The sequence below is a fragment of the Pongo abelii genome, chromosome 14, assembly GCF_028885655.2.
Source record: "Pongo abelii isolate AG06213 chromosome 14, NHGRI_mPonAbe1-v2.0_pri, whole genome shotgun sequence".
In the NCBI taxonomy this organism is placed as follows: domain Eukaryota; kingdom Metazoa; phylum Chordata; class Mammalia; order Primates; family Hominidae; genus Pongo; species Pongo abelii.
This window is the reverse complement of record NC_071999.2, coordinates 92,808,220-92,823,158: the sequence shown is the minus strand read 5'-3', so window position 1 is coordinate 92,823,158 and position 14,939 is coordinate 92,808,220. Positions and strand designations below refer to the sequence as shown.

The 14,939-nt window shown below is 32.4% G+C and overlaps 1 long non-coding RNA gene across 1 annotated transcript in view; it reads right to left on the bottom strand.

The window, feature by feature from the left end:
• Positions 1-6,497: 6,497 nt before the first annotated feature.
• The window catches only part of LOC129049575 (uncharacterized), a 28,233-nt gene continuing 19,791 nt past the window's right edge, over positions 6,498-14,939 (bottom strand). The window contains exon 3 of the long non-coding RNA XR_008512784.2: positions 6,498-9,605. This is a non-coding gene — a long non-coding RNA (uncharacterized LOC129049575). The remainder of the gene's footprint in view (positions 9,606-14,939) is intronic.

Genomic DNA, 14,939 nt, shown 5'->3' with positions numbered 1-14,939 from the left:
TTACTTGGTTTGGAAAGGACACTAGAAATCAAAAACAAGTACTGTCACTGTTTTTTTTTTTTTATTATTAATCTTTTTTATAGAGATAAACTGCTATACCTTACATAGACGATGCCACTTTAATGCCATCTCTCAGGAAATTTCTGTAAGGCCTGGATCCTGACAAAAATTCAACCTTTCAACAAATGCTTCCTCAACAGTACCACCTCTGATTCTTTTTTTTTCTTTTCTTTTTTTTTTTTTTGAGACTCTTATCACCCAGGCTGGCTGGAAGTGCAGTGGCGCGATCTCCGATCTTGGCTCACTGCAACCTCCACCTCTCAGGTTCAATGGGATTACAGACATCCACCACCATGCCTGGCTAATTTTTGTATTTTTAGTAGAGACGGGGTTTCACCATGTTGGCCAGGCTGGTCTTGAACTCCTGACCTCAATTGATCCTCCCGCCTCAGCCTCCCAAAGTGCTGGGATTACAAGTGTGAGCCACTGTGCCTGGCCGTGATTCTTAAATTCAACATTCCAGCCACATTTTAATTACAATTTTCAAGCACCCCATTCATCTCACCTCGAGATCTTAGCATTTTTTCCCTTTATCTTGTAGTGTTCTTTCTTCATCTGGTTAATAATCATGTATCCCTCCTATCTGAGTTTCTAGGTCATTATACATAGAAAACAATACTTAATGACTCATAAAATCTGTTAGTTGATCTAGTTTACCCCTTCCCTGTGTTTATCTCTATCATAGCATTTATAGCTCTTGGCTGTAAATCTCTTTACGTGCCAGGTTTCACAAATATTGTGTAACTATAATGAAAGCTGAGACTGTGTATGGCATAGCGCTGTCTCTCTAGGGTGGCACAATACCTGGTACATAGTTGGAAACTGATTAATATATTTTGGATGTATGGCAAATTACCAATGTGACTTACACAACTATCAACACCTTTTTTTGGTAAACCCATTGAGTTTCAACAAAAGACTTAAAGGAAACTGTCTCTAACTTCCTTTGGTGTTTGACCACATAAAGAGAGGACATGTGATTTCAAACACATGAATGAGTCTTTTAATATTTGGCCCAATAAGAACCTTGAACTTATAAAAAAAAACTTTAGAAATTATGTAGTTTCATTTTCTTAGGGGACGAAACTAAGCAACAAAGGAAATATGTAATATATCAAAAAATCAAATCATTAGTAATTGACAGATCAAACATAAAAAGTCAGCCTCAAGTCCAGGTTTGATGACCCCAGCTTTTTTCAGAGACTATTGACCTATTTATTTAATAACGACAAGATTATATAAAGTCAAAATTTCTCAATTCTTGTTCCAACTGGATCAGTTGCTAGTACCATAACCTAATTACAAGCTGACCTGGGCAGATTTGATTCAAATGTCAAATAAGAATAATATCATTTTCATTTTTTAAAAGTTATGCAATAGATTTTTTTATTGCAACTTATCTAACACCTTTCTAGTTTACAGTAGAATTTATTCCTCCTACTTCTATGAATGTGATTGCTTTGCATATGTTTCAGTTTGATCAGAGTTAAGAACAGTAAGGTAATAGACTCTCCAAGAATTTTCTTGTGTGTGAATACAGTTGTGTGCCGATAGCTACAGTAATCACCCTAATTTTATTGGCTAATTTTCTTACTCTTAATAGAGGATCTCCAGCGTTTACTCAATTCTCACTCTAAAAGTTTTCAGAGACTATTCTCGACAGGATCACAAATACCTCCACTCCAGTTAGTCATGTTCAGTGTTTCAGCTGCTCTCGTTACACGTGTTAGATTTCATGGGGATTTGCTAATGCTCCTGCTGTCATCAGTTTCTTAAAAATTTAGCCCATGCTCCACCTGCAACCACTTTCTTTACGAAATGCATCACTATTGTGCAATTCACAATGGTATCCTACCACAGATGTAGATGTACATACATAGAGTTAATCTAATTTGTACAACAAATTCTACTTGCTACAATCAATAAGATAAATGAATTGAAATAAATTGAACTAAATAAGGATTAGACTGATCAGAATAGATCTTAGGCAAAAGGCCAAAAAGCAATTAAGTAGAGATTAAATAAGAATAATACCCAGTGCAATGAATTGAGCCCAGCGGTGGAACCACAGACTCCGAGTATATCCTCAATCTTTCAGCTTTTTCATTGTGTGATTCTGGGCAATTAACTTTATCTGTCTCTAACTCAGTTTTCTGACTGGTGGAATAGAGATAAAAATTCCCTCATAGCTTTCTAATTTCCCTCATAGCCATGTTATTAGACTTAAACCAGTTAATATTTCTAAAATGCTTAAAACAATACCTGTCATACAGTATTTTTTAAATTTTTTTTAATTGGCTTTAAGTGGACATCTGTAAAAATTCAGTAATAGGACTGTAAATTAATATTCTGCAAAATAACTATAAGCATTGTGAAAAAATAATTCTGTCCTAAAATTGATATAGGCAATACCATCTTAGCTCTATTAAGTGTATTTTTGTCAGCAGGTTTATTATAGATTTTAATAATAGAATACTGCAAATCATCAAGCAGGAATATAGTATGCATTGTTTCCCAGTTTACTTGTGAAATCCTCTTTTCATAAAGATTTTATTAAGATCTTTCATAACTTGTGCACGTAATCTTTCATAAGAATACAGATGGGAGATTTTGCCTTAAAATATTGTGCTAATAAGGAATATTTCTACATTATACACTACTATATGCATGATTTATAAATTATCATCAAGAAATTTTTGCTATGTAATTACAATGTCTCCCAGTGTAAAAGTTATGAATAATGCACTTACAATGCATAGAAAAAATAAGTATACATCAGAAATAACATTTATCACTTTTAACACTGAAAATTATTGAACTATATATTCTCGAAGTATGAAATAGTCTGGTTTTCCAGATATATGGAATACACCAATGGAAATTAATTAGAGTTAAATGCAATTCAGCTGGTGTGCAAACCAGTTCAATTCTGCTTGCTTTTATATCATCTTTAGAAAAATAGTAGGCTATAGCTTTTGAAATAATTCTTAAGTAAATTTAGTTCACATTTAGTCACAGTTTAATAATCCTTACATTATTAAATGTTAAATAGATATTAACATATTTTGGTATGAAGATTGTGAGTTAAAATTTTTTTCCTGATTTCACTTAGGCAGATAAAAAAAGATACATTTATATTGGTATTATTCAACAATAAAAGCTGGGATATTGAAATTCCTACTTATGTTAATTTACCGTCATTTAATATCCTACATTATAATTATAAAATACATAGTGTAAAAAGTGAAAACTAAATTACTTCCATATATAATAAATATTTTATTGGTATTTTAAGCTAAAATGTTCTATTTTTGTGTTTGTCATTATTGCATTTGAGAATGCAGTTTGTCTAACAGACTCACACATGTGATGAACAGTACAGTTCCTAAAGTTAAAAAAACTAACATATAAATATGTATTTATGAGTGCCTATATGTGTATATTTGAACATATTTGCACAAAAGCTCATAGAACATTGTATAATAGTTTTATTTGATCTTTACACACAAAATGTATACATGGCATTTTTAAAGCATTTTTATTCTTAATATAGACATTCAAAATTCATCAACTCAACAAGAATTCTCTATCAATTAGGTACATTATAATAATTTTGTTAACTATTTTTGGTCACATTTTAACTACTGCTGTAAATAATTGAGCGGTAAATAGTATTTAATTATTCATTTTCACAGGCAGAAAGTACAGTTAATCAGTTACAAATGAACAGTTTCACTATGGGAACCAATTATCCAAACATTATAAACAGTAAGATCAGATTATAGATTTGAGTTTCATGTTTTCATTTGGAAAAGATAGGATTACATAAAACATCAAGCAGAAACGAGCTCTTTTTGTTCATTCTATGAATAAATTATTACACTTTGGTTTTGTTGTACTTTGCCACACTTCTCCATGCTTTATTCATGATCTGTCTTATGGTTGAAAGGAAGAGTCCATGTGGTTAACTTTTCCATCTTATTGTAAATACAAAAGCCATGTTCTATTTGGATACATAGTTCTCTATCATCATTATTTACATCAACCTCAGTTTCTTTGACTACATTTTGCTCATTTCCTTCTAACAAATTGTATTCATTCTAGTTTGCTGATAATTCAAACTCTATTTATTCTGAAAATATTACTGATATTACTAAAAGCTCATTTCTAAGACCTCTCTATTTGTCAATTTCCATACACTTGTTAAGCAAAATTACCCTCTTTTGTGAATTTGTGGCTTACTTAATATGTGGCTCATAATGCACACACACAACTCAAGTACCTTTCAATACCGTCCTAGCTGAGCTTAAAATCATATATGCATAAAATTATGCTTTATACATGTTTACAGTATTCTTCATGAGGTACTTAGCATATGGGGAAGAAAATTAGTGCTTAAGTTGGTTTAGTACATCCAAAAGTTTTAGAATAAATATCCAAGAAAAGCTGAATCATAATGTTCTCCAAGTTTATCCAAAGTGAAGTAAACCACTAACAGAAAGACAAATATTGCATGATTTCACTTATATGTGAAATTTAAAGAGTTGTTCTCATAGAAGTAGAAAATATAATAGTGGTTACCAGAGGATTTGGAGGTTATGAGAATGAGGGATATGGTGAGAGCTTGACCAATATGTACCAAGCAATTGTTAGACAGGAGAAATAAGTTTTGGTGTTCTATTATATACCGGAATAACTGGAGTTAGCAATATTGTATTGTATATTTCAAAATACCTGTAAGAGTGATTTAGGTCCTCATGACAAATAAATGATAAATGTTTAAGGTGATAGATATGTTGATTACCCCAAATTGATCATTACACAATGCGTACATGTATTGTAACAATAGGTTTACCCCATAAATATGTAAAATTATGTGCTAATCATAAATTTAATAAATAAATAAAAGCTACAGTAATTATTAAAGCAGTAGCTTCCAAGTTTCATATATCATTTTCTTTAAAAAGGGGGAATGCCATGTCACATTATGATTTTTTCTTTGTTAATCATTTAATAGCTTAACAAATCCAATTTCTGGTCAGTTACTGTTATCTAAAGTCTGACCTAAAAAGAACCTAAAATGAAGCTAATTTTTAGTGCTAACGAATTAGCTGTCAGTAGAATCAATTGATATAAAGTGAAATGATATCTGTGATTCCAAGATGGCTTTTTCAGTTGTTACCGTCATAATGCAATGTTTTTTAATATCGAATAGATGAAAAAACTATGATTTTTCTAAAGTTTATAATTTAAAAAAATTTAATTTTTATGGGTACATAGTAGGTGTATACATTTCTGGGGTACATGGGATGTTTTGATACAGGTATGCAATGTGAAATAAATATATCAGAGAATGAGGTATCCATCCTTCAAACACTTATCCTTTGAGATACAAACAATCCAATTTCATTAAGTTATTTTAAAATGTACAACTAAGTTATTATTGACCACAGTTACCCTGTTGTACTATCAAATAGTAGGTCTTATTCATTCTTTTTACGTTTTTTTGTGCCCATTATCCATCCCCGCTTCCCCACCCCCAGGCCTCCCCTACCCTATCCAGCATCTGGAAAACATACTTCTACTCTCTGTATCCATGAGTTGAATTGTTTTGATTTTTAGATCCCACAAATAAGTGAGAACATGCAATGTTGGTATTTCTGTGCCTGGCTTATTTCACTTAACATAACAATCTCCAGTTCCATTTATGTCATTGCAAAAGACAGGATCTCATTGACAATAGTTACAAAAAAAAATCATGGAGCATTATAACTTCAGTTGGTATATTTGCCTCTTTTTTGACATTAAAACAGGTGATTCCAACTCTCTCCATTTTAAATTAGACATAAAAGTTAAATTTATCTCCACTTTGCAAAGTATTTTGATTTAACTCTCAAGCAGACAGATGGATAAGATGTGATTTCATGTAATTTTGGTTGTTGTATTCTAATTTGAGTTTACAGTTTAAAATCACATTGAAAAATCTCCCTCATTTTTTTAGTCAAATACAATTATAGAATTTTAGGTCATTAAAAGAATTGTTATTTTTACCTAGATTTCCAGATCACTGGTTGATAACATTTCAAATTGAGTAAATAGACTTTGGTTTCTCAGGAATTTAACTATCACTTTCAGGCTACTGATTCTAAAATGTTTATATTTATATTTAGGTTCACTTCCCTATTCAGTTTCCATGTCAGTCTGGATACCTAAAAAGTTAATCTTTCCATCTTGAGCATGTGATTTTCTTATTTAAAATCAAATATTTACAGTACAATAATATAGTAAAAAGTGAAAATGGGGGACATGTTTTGTCTGATGTAAGCATTTGCATCCGTAACTACTTTGTATTATTCTCAATATGTTAGTTTGCCTAAAAGAAAATAAAAGTAAAATCTGTTGTATTTTAAAATACACTTAGACTTTTCATTCAAAATAAACAAACACTATTTATTACTAAATTTATGAGTACTCTTAATCAAATCTGTATAACATTAATAAAATTCCGCTAAAGCATAACATAATAAAGTATACCAATAGAAAATGTACAGATAAATAAATTTACAGAAACTACATGTAACCCAGCACCAAGACCAAAAAACATAACACCACCAATACCCAGAAACATTTTTGAAAACCTTCCAAGTCATTTCATTCTCCCAGAGGAAAATCACTTTTTCTGATGTTTTACATCACAGATTAGCTTTGTCTGGTTTTGATCTTTATACTAATGGAATCACCTAAAATGTATTATTTTGTGTATGACTTTTTTCATTCAATATGTTTGTGAAATTTGTTCTTACGTGCAGCTGTAATTTGTTTCTTATTACTGTTTATATTTCATTATGAAAAAATAGCACAATTTATTTATTCATTCTGCTCTTGATGGTCGTTTGGGTAGTTTTCAGATTTGGGCAATTATAAATAGCACTACTAAGAATATTTGTGTGTGTGTGTGTGTGTGTGTGACAGAATCTCGCTCTGTCGCCCAGGCTGAAGCACAGTGGCACGATCTTGGCTCACTGTAACCTCCGCCTCCCGGGTTGAAGCAATTCCCCTGCCTCAGCTTCCCTAATAGTTGGGACTACAGGCACATGCCACCACACCCGACTAACTTTTTGTATTTTTAGTAGAGACGGAGTTTCACCGTGTTAGCCAGGATGGTTTCGATCTCCTTGACCTCGTGATCCTCCCGCCTCGGCCTCCCAAAGTGTTGGGATTACAGGAGTGAACCACCACACAGGCCAGAATATTCTTGTCCATATATTTTGCAGAATAAATGCATGATTGCAGTTGTTATGTGTGGAATTGCTAGGTCCTAAGGTGGGTGTGTGTCCAGTTTGAGTAAATACTGCCAAAGAATTCTCAGAATAATTGTATCAATGTACGTTCCTACCAGCGATATACAGAAATCAATTGCTCCATAGTCTTACCAAAAATTGTCATTTTCTGCCTCAAAAAATTATGGGCTTTATTGAATTCTGATTTTAATATGTATTTTCCTTGAAGAAGGGGTGTGGGAGTAGAAAAAAAGTATTTTCTTTATGCCTAATAAAGTTAACTGTGTATTTTATGTGAATAAAACAAAGTAAAATACATGAAATGAAATAAAATTTTTAAAAGTGTATCTTTTTTCTTCAAGTGAGCTCCTCTGTAAAGTGAGCTCCCTGTAAAAGAAGCAAGAAATTGTTTCTTTTAAAACAATTGCACCAATAGCCATTTGGATAGTCAGGTTGTGAGGTGCAAAGTTTTTTTTGGTTAATTTTATTCTATGTCTCTCATACCCTATTGGTAGCCAAGTCTGTATTAGATGCTGAAGTTAGAAGTAAGGAAGCAAAGAGGAAACACATGTACGTACTAAAAATAGATCTAAGCAAAAGTGCAAACACTGTCCCATGTCGTACAGATTGTACCTAAAAATTCCTATTTAATCAATTTTATTCTTGACATTATCATTGCAACCAACTCTCTTTAGAATACTCTTATTATTTGACTCTAAAGTTGTGTGCGGTCTTCTCATTGGGTGCCTGATTTTGCTTTTTTGTACATATAATTTTAGTCTTTTCCCATAAGAACTAGACTTGGCCATGTTATTTTATTTACCCCAAGAAAACCTAAGTTGAAGTGATGTGTCATCATTCTGGGCAGACACGTTAGTGCTATTCACCTTATCTTCTGTCCCCCGCTTCTGTAATCATGGTGGCATGTTTTGAGATGTAGCTTTTGTCACCTACATTTCTCAAAGACCACAATGAGCAGAGACTTTTCACTGAACTATGATGGAAATGTAGTATAAAAAATAATTTAATTATTTTAATCCTTTGAGGTTTGTGTGTTCCTGGTTCCTTTCACATACTCAAACCTTTTCTGACTTATAGTTTCCCTGCCAACTTCCATTCTGAAATTGCCCAAATCTTTTTGATAATAAGATAACATATTATCATCTTAATCATTTCTCTAAAGCTCAGTTCCTACTATGACTTCAAAATATTACATATTTTCCTACAACCTGTTAAGTCAAATACAAACACTTTGGATCTAAACTTGAGATTGTTTTTATGTTCACATTTGACACTTTGACAGAAGTTGTGATATATTTTGGATATAGCCAATTAGACCTGGAAAAGAACAAGTCACAACTTGGCATATCTTCTTCTATAACATTTGTTGAAATTAAAGAAAATTACTAGTGTAGCTGCCAAGACTGGCTCTGAATCAACAGAGAGAATCTCTAAAGAGAATTACTGTTATGGGGAAAATACCGCAAACACTTATACAATCATATATACAGGGACAAATAATTAGGAATCTAGTTGAAAGACAGTGAAGTTATAAAAACTAATGGTAATCAACTTTTGACTATGTAATCACCGTCCAGCTGCGGAGTGGATAACTGATGACAGTGGATCTCAGGACAATACCAGCATCGCATAAGATTGGATATGCAGGTCAGTCGAGCTAAATAGGGAGAATTTTGTAGAACCCCAGTTTTGGGGTTGAACAAGCATGTGAAACAAACCATTACACAGAGATTTTGTTTTTTACTGTTAGTATTACCTTCTTTTCAATCTTAAGATTAAAAGAAAATAATCTTCATTTGCTTTCTTCTTGTTATAAACATTTTTGCTAAATGTAGAGATTGATTTACTCTGTCATCAGTTGTTCTGTGCTCTATTTACAGTACTTATAGTATTTTTCATTTCCAGTCTTGTTATGACACTCATATTACTGTAAGTTTTCTTTACCTATTTTCTGGTTTTTGAAAGTAAGTATGCTATATGGTAATCATATCTAATTCAAACCAAGTAACTTGCTTATTATTCTTATTTAATGTACATCTGCAAACTGATAGTGATTGAACTGATACATTCTCATTAAAAACGGAGTGTCACAATTTTTTTTCCTTTCACATCCAGGATCTATTATCCATTCTTCTTCATCCTTCCCTGTGTTTTGAGTGGATGACCTATATGAGCTCCATCTAGTAGCATCCTTGATCTCTGGCTTTCAGTTTGCTTTGGACAATGAGGAGCCCTAGAAGAACACTAAAGAAAGGGAATAAGTGTAGATTCAATTATTTATTTTCACAAGTCTCTCCTGTTCAATAGCCACTTATGTACTGTTATGCACTTGTGTGTAATTTACTACTTCTTCCCAGAACACTGTATTCCTCAAGGACACAGTACTGTATTTCTGGATTCTAGATTCTAGTAACCAGCATGAACCCTCTTTCTCCAGGAAGCAGTCACAGCTCCATGACGGTAACTGCTCTCTCTTTCGTGTTCTTCTATACCTCATCCACTCTTTCATAAATGACCCCTTAAATTTTTCTACTAATTACTTTCCTTGGAACAGACTGTTGGTTTTATGATGGGATGCTAACTGAAATAGCAGTTTTTGATAAATCCTAACTCAGTGCTGAATATTTGCAGTTAAAAAGGATTTCCATAGGGTAATATTATTACATTTCACATAGTATTTTGAAAAAAAAATTTGAAAATAAAAACACACTTCTGGTTAGAACGCTAATATGAAAAGAAAGTCTTAAAAATGAGTTCTTTACTCACAATTAAATACACAATGTTTATACAGATACAATATTTGTTTTTAAATATCAATGAAATCAAGCTTTAGGAATTATCTGTGGGTATATTTCTATTACAAAAATTTTAATCAAACTCCAGAGTGAGACTATATGCTCACTAAGAATTCGGTCACTTGGTGGGTATCAATCCAATGCATCACAACCAAGGAGGATTTAGTAAGGAGATTTTATTACTTGCAAGTAAGCAGAAATATTCAGAAAATGAGGCATGATCTGATTGTATCTTGCAATGAGGTGATGTCAAGAGAAAGTATCTGACTGGATCCTGCCATGGGGTGAAGCCAGAGCTTGATCTGGTTAAATCTTGGATCCTGTCATGTGGAATCCACTTCTTAATTCTGTCCCCACTCCTCAGTCCTAGCACTTAGATTCCCCTGAGGTTGCAGGCTTGGTTCCACCAATCTGAGGGGCCATAGCATGTGAAAAACAACTTACCACTTTGTCACATAAAAGTTAACCCAAATAGGCCTGGTGTTGCTACAGTTTCAAACCCTAGAGGGAGACTGAAGTCTCTGTAAAACCATTGAAAATTGGAACCTAGAATTTAGTCGCAACTTTATTTGCCAGGTGGGGGTGATATAGCTTATTCTTTTTTCAGTCCTACTGTTGTTCCAACCTCTCTCTTTTAAGAACTGTAGCCAACAACGATTCTGTCTTTGGGAAATTGTAAGCATTACTTTTCTCTTATAAGAAGACAAACAATATAAAAATAATAATTATTAATAATAAAGTAACCATTATTTTTGTGTAAACTTCACCATTTTGTCTATAGAGGAAGTTAGAAGGTAATGAAAAGGTCTCACCCTTCAGTTTTTGATTTAAGACTGACGAGAAATTAACAACAAGAGGATGATGATGCAATCCCTGACATAAAATATATGCACAGTGGAGGTTCAAATTTGTCTGTGTTGACTGTCCAGGTATGCAGAATAGCCCAGGTGGAGTTACTTACTTTTCCAATGTGAGAGGAAGACAGTCACATGTCTAATGTGGATATTTAAAAGAGAAGAAAAGAGAAAAGAAAGAAAGCCAACCTCCCCTTTGAAACTTGTTCATTCTTAGCCCTTTTTTTTCTTTCTGTTTAGAGATCTAATCATTTAGCAATGGGAATTACAACATGCTTTGTACATTTCTTCCATTGATAATATGTACTGGACAAGAAGTATGACTTTAGAAATTATAATTTTAGAACAATTTATGAAAATACATAGTTTATAAAGTTTTTATAATTCAGCTATTATCTAAATATTTTTATTTATACATGAATATGAGTACATATATACATGTACATATATATGTATGTGTGTGTATTCTAATCTATTTATAAATATTTTGGTTCCAAAATACATTTTATAATGCCTCAATGCAAGAACCTATATTATATCTCACTTAAATTTAAAATTTTTATCTGGTGTAGAGTAACACACATACAAAAAATCAGTAATGATAATAATATTAATAAAGGTAAATGTATTAAATACTTCATACACATCAACATAGTTATTGATTTTCATTCTTTTTTCAACCCTATGAAGAAGTTATTTTATTTTAGTAAAATTATAATGTTTTATTTATGAAATTAGGGATCAAAATGAGTCATATAATGTTGGTAATGGTGGTAAATAATTAAAGAGGCTATTAGAAAAAAATGGTATATTTTACTCCATCTCACAAAAACAGGCAATAGACTTTGACTCTTTCTTAAACAAAAACAAACAAACAAAAAAAACTTTCTCAGATAAAATTTTCTAATTATTTGTATAGTATTAGTTAATGCAAAATAATGTGGGTTTTGCAATTACTTTTCATTGCGAAGGCTGCAATTACTTTCACGCCAACCTAATAAAAGTCCTTGACACATATGTTAGTTCATTTAGTGCTGCTGTAACAGAAAAACTGAGATATAAAGATGTAGTTTATTAAGAAAAGACTATTTGGCTGACTCCTCCTGTGGCTGGAAAGCTCAAGATTGGATGTCCATATGTGGTGAGGCCCTCAGGCTGGTACACCTCAAGGCACAAAGTGGAAAGGGATAACAAGGCCAGAGCGGAAGCAAGAGAGAAAAACTACAGAAGCCAGACTCTTTTTATCAACCCAACCTTGAGAGAGCAAGAATCTCCTCATCCCTGTGGGAGGGCGTTAATTTCTTCATGAGAGATCAACCCCCATGACTCAAACACCTTCCACTGGGCCCCACCTCCCAACATTACCACATTGGGAATCAAATTTTAGTGTGAGTTTTGCAGGGGACATAGCAACGTATAGAAACACGTTAAGGCTTTGCTGCCATGATTAGACATGCTTAATAATAAATCACATGCACTTATAACATATATGTGATCTTATTTATTTCAAACTTAATAGATAAATATCAACCAACCACAATTTGTATGCAAATCACAATGTTACAAAGGATCAGCATTATTTCTAGAAATAATAAAAAAGTCAATGAGGCTATAGCACAAATATAATTGTTTATGATCTGTTTACAAGTACTTACGTATATCTTTATTTCTATTTAATACCAATAGAAAAATATAACAATTATAGGTTAGTATATGTCTGTTTCAGATATCTGACTGAAGTGTCTCAAAGGCAAACAAGTTTTACCAAAATTAATCCCTTTTCAGTGAATTGATCAAATGGATGAATTCTGACCCTCTCGAGTTCCTTTCCCCAGTTAGAGTGGGGAACTGCGTGACTTTTAACTGTGGGATTCACTGAAGCATCTTACCCTAAAGGCACCAGAAGACTGAAATGCAACCTGCGGAGCTGGGATTGATTCCAGAGTCGCAGTCTGGCCCCCACTACAGGAGGCTGCCCTACTCAGAGAGAGGTTTAATAGGGAGCTGAAGGAATACTTAGGGGGCCAGGGAGATGTGACTGAGACTAGTTTTCCAGGTGAATGAGGTTGGTGGAGGGTTTGATGCTACAGCCAGTCGGAAGATTTGCAAATATAAACACATTCGTGTGTGAGGCACTTTACCCTTTGTCAGTGATTGTGAATATAAGTATTTTAAGCGATAAGATACAGCTGGTCAGACTTTTCTGGGCAGTCTCAATGACACATTTCCTGTGCTGTGATTATCCTGAAAACAGAGTGGCTCTAACCACTGTGAGAAGCCCAAATAAAAATTGATCCAAAAATAATAATAATAATAATAATTATTATTATTATTATTATTATTTTGCTGAGAATGGCAAGAGATAAGCATATATATCATATTAATTCCCTTCTAAGTTTCTTAAATGACTTCAATTTCAGCTAAAATTAATCCTTTTACTTGGTAATATTTAAAATAAACTTTGTATTAAAGCAACTGAAGAAAGACTGTACAGTTTTTTTCAAAGCTATATACATTCAACAATACTATAAGCACGTTGAAAATTAAACATAATTCAGTAAAAAATTTTGTACGTTCTTTTGCATTTTAGACAATAACATTTAGCATTCCTTCAACCGTTAATATTAAAATACATAGAAAAACTATAAATACAATATGTTCAATTCCAATGTAAAATCAAGTTTCCCAAAGGGATATTTTTCTAACTCAATGTAATCCAAAAAACTGGGATAAAATGTTGTACAGGTGAATCAAGAGAGTGTTATACAATGTATAGCTCTAAGAATCCAACACCAAAAATTTTCAACTTCTATTTACGAATCCATAAAAACTAAAAATCATTTTTAATGCTGAAACTTGCAATTTTACTACAATTGTCTAAATTTCTACTAAATGAATTATCCCCATGAATTTGTGCAATGATTAGATTGTTCTTAACTTTTTCAAACTTATGGTCAGATATCAAATCATACCACCACATTCTAAGCCTCAAATGGGAATAAGAAGGAAACAAACCAGCAAAAATTAGTAGTTTCTGAAAAAAAAATTGGCTTGTAATAAATATTTTTGTTGGTTTGATCTCTTTACAACACTTAAAGCATAAAAGATAGTGATAGAAATGTAAAGACATAAAAATTACTTTAAAAATGTTCCATATTAATACAGCACATGACAAAAGAACATTTGTATTTACATGTTTCTTTTGATTCCGATTGGAGATGCAATGATGTTTATAGTAACACAAATAACTGGGCAGTCTAATACAAATTTTGACATGAATAATGCCTGACACATGATAAGTACTCAATATCTATAAAATGAGCCAATTGATGAGTAAGTTATGCTAAATATGCTTGACCTACTATTGTATCCTAGTCAGTGCAATCAGCATGACTTATAATGATACATGCTAATCGCTATAGTAATTATCATATAGCATTATAAGTATATCCAAAAGAAAAAATATGTGGCTTTAGGATAAATCATAACTTTAAACTTAATTGTAGTTATTATAAACATCTCTTTAGAAATATACACACTAATCCTAATTGGAGTCTAACTCAGAGTTGTCCAAAAATCACAAAGTTTGGTGTTGAGGTAGTATAAAATTTTTGGCATAAAGTGGGAAAAAAACTTGCCTGGGAATTGGGCAGTAACTGAAATAATTTTCTATAAGATGGAGACATAAATTTAATGAGAATTTAAATTCTCCATGTTGTATGAAAGAAATTGGAATCTATTAATGAAATATTTAATTTATAACAGTTTTTAATGATTGCCTTTTCTATTTTGCATTCACTACCCTAGCAAATATTTTTATGCATGCTTAGTGTTTGAAACTGTGCAATACTGTGGATGTATGAATTACATTTATATGGATTGAGAGCTCTTCAAGTGTTTTACCAGCTAATAACTTGACGATACCCACA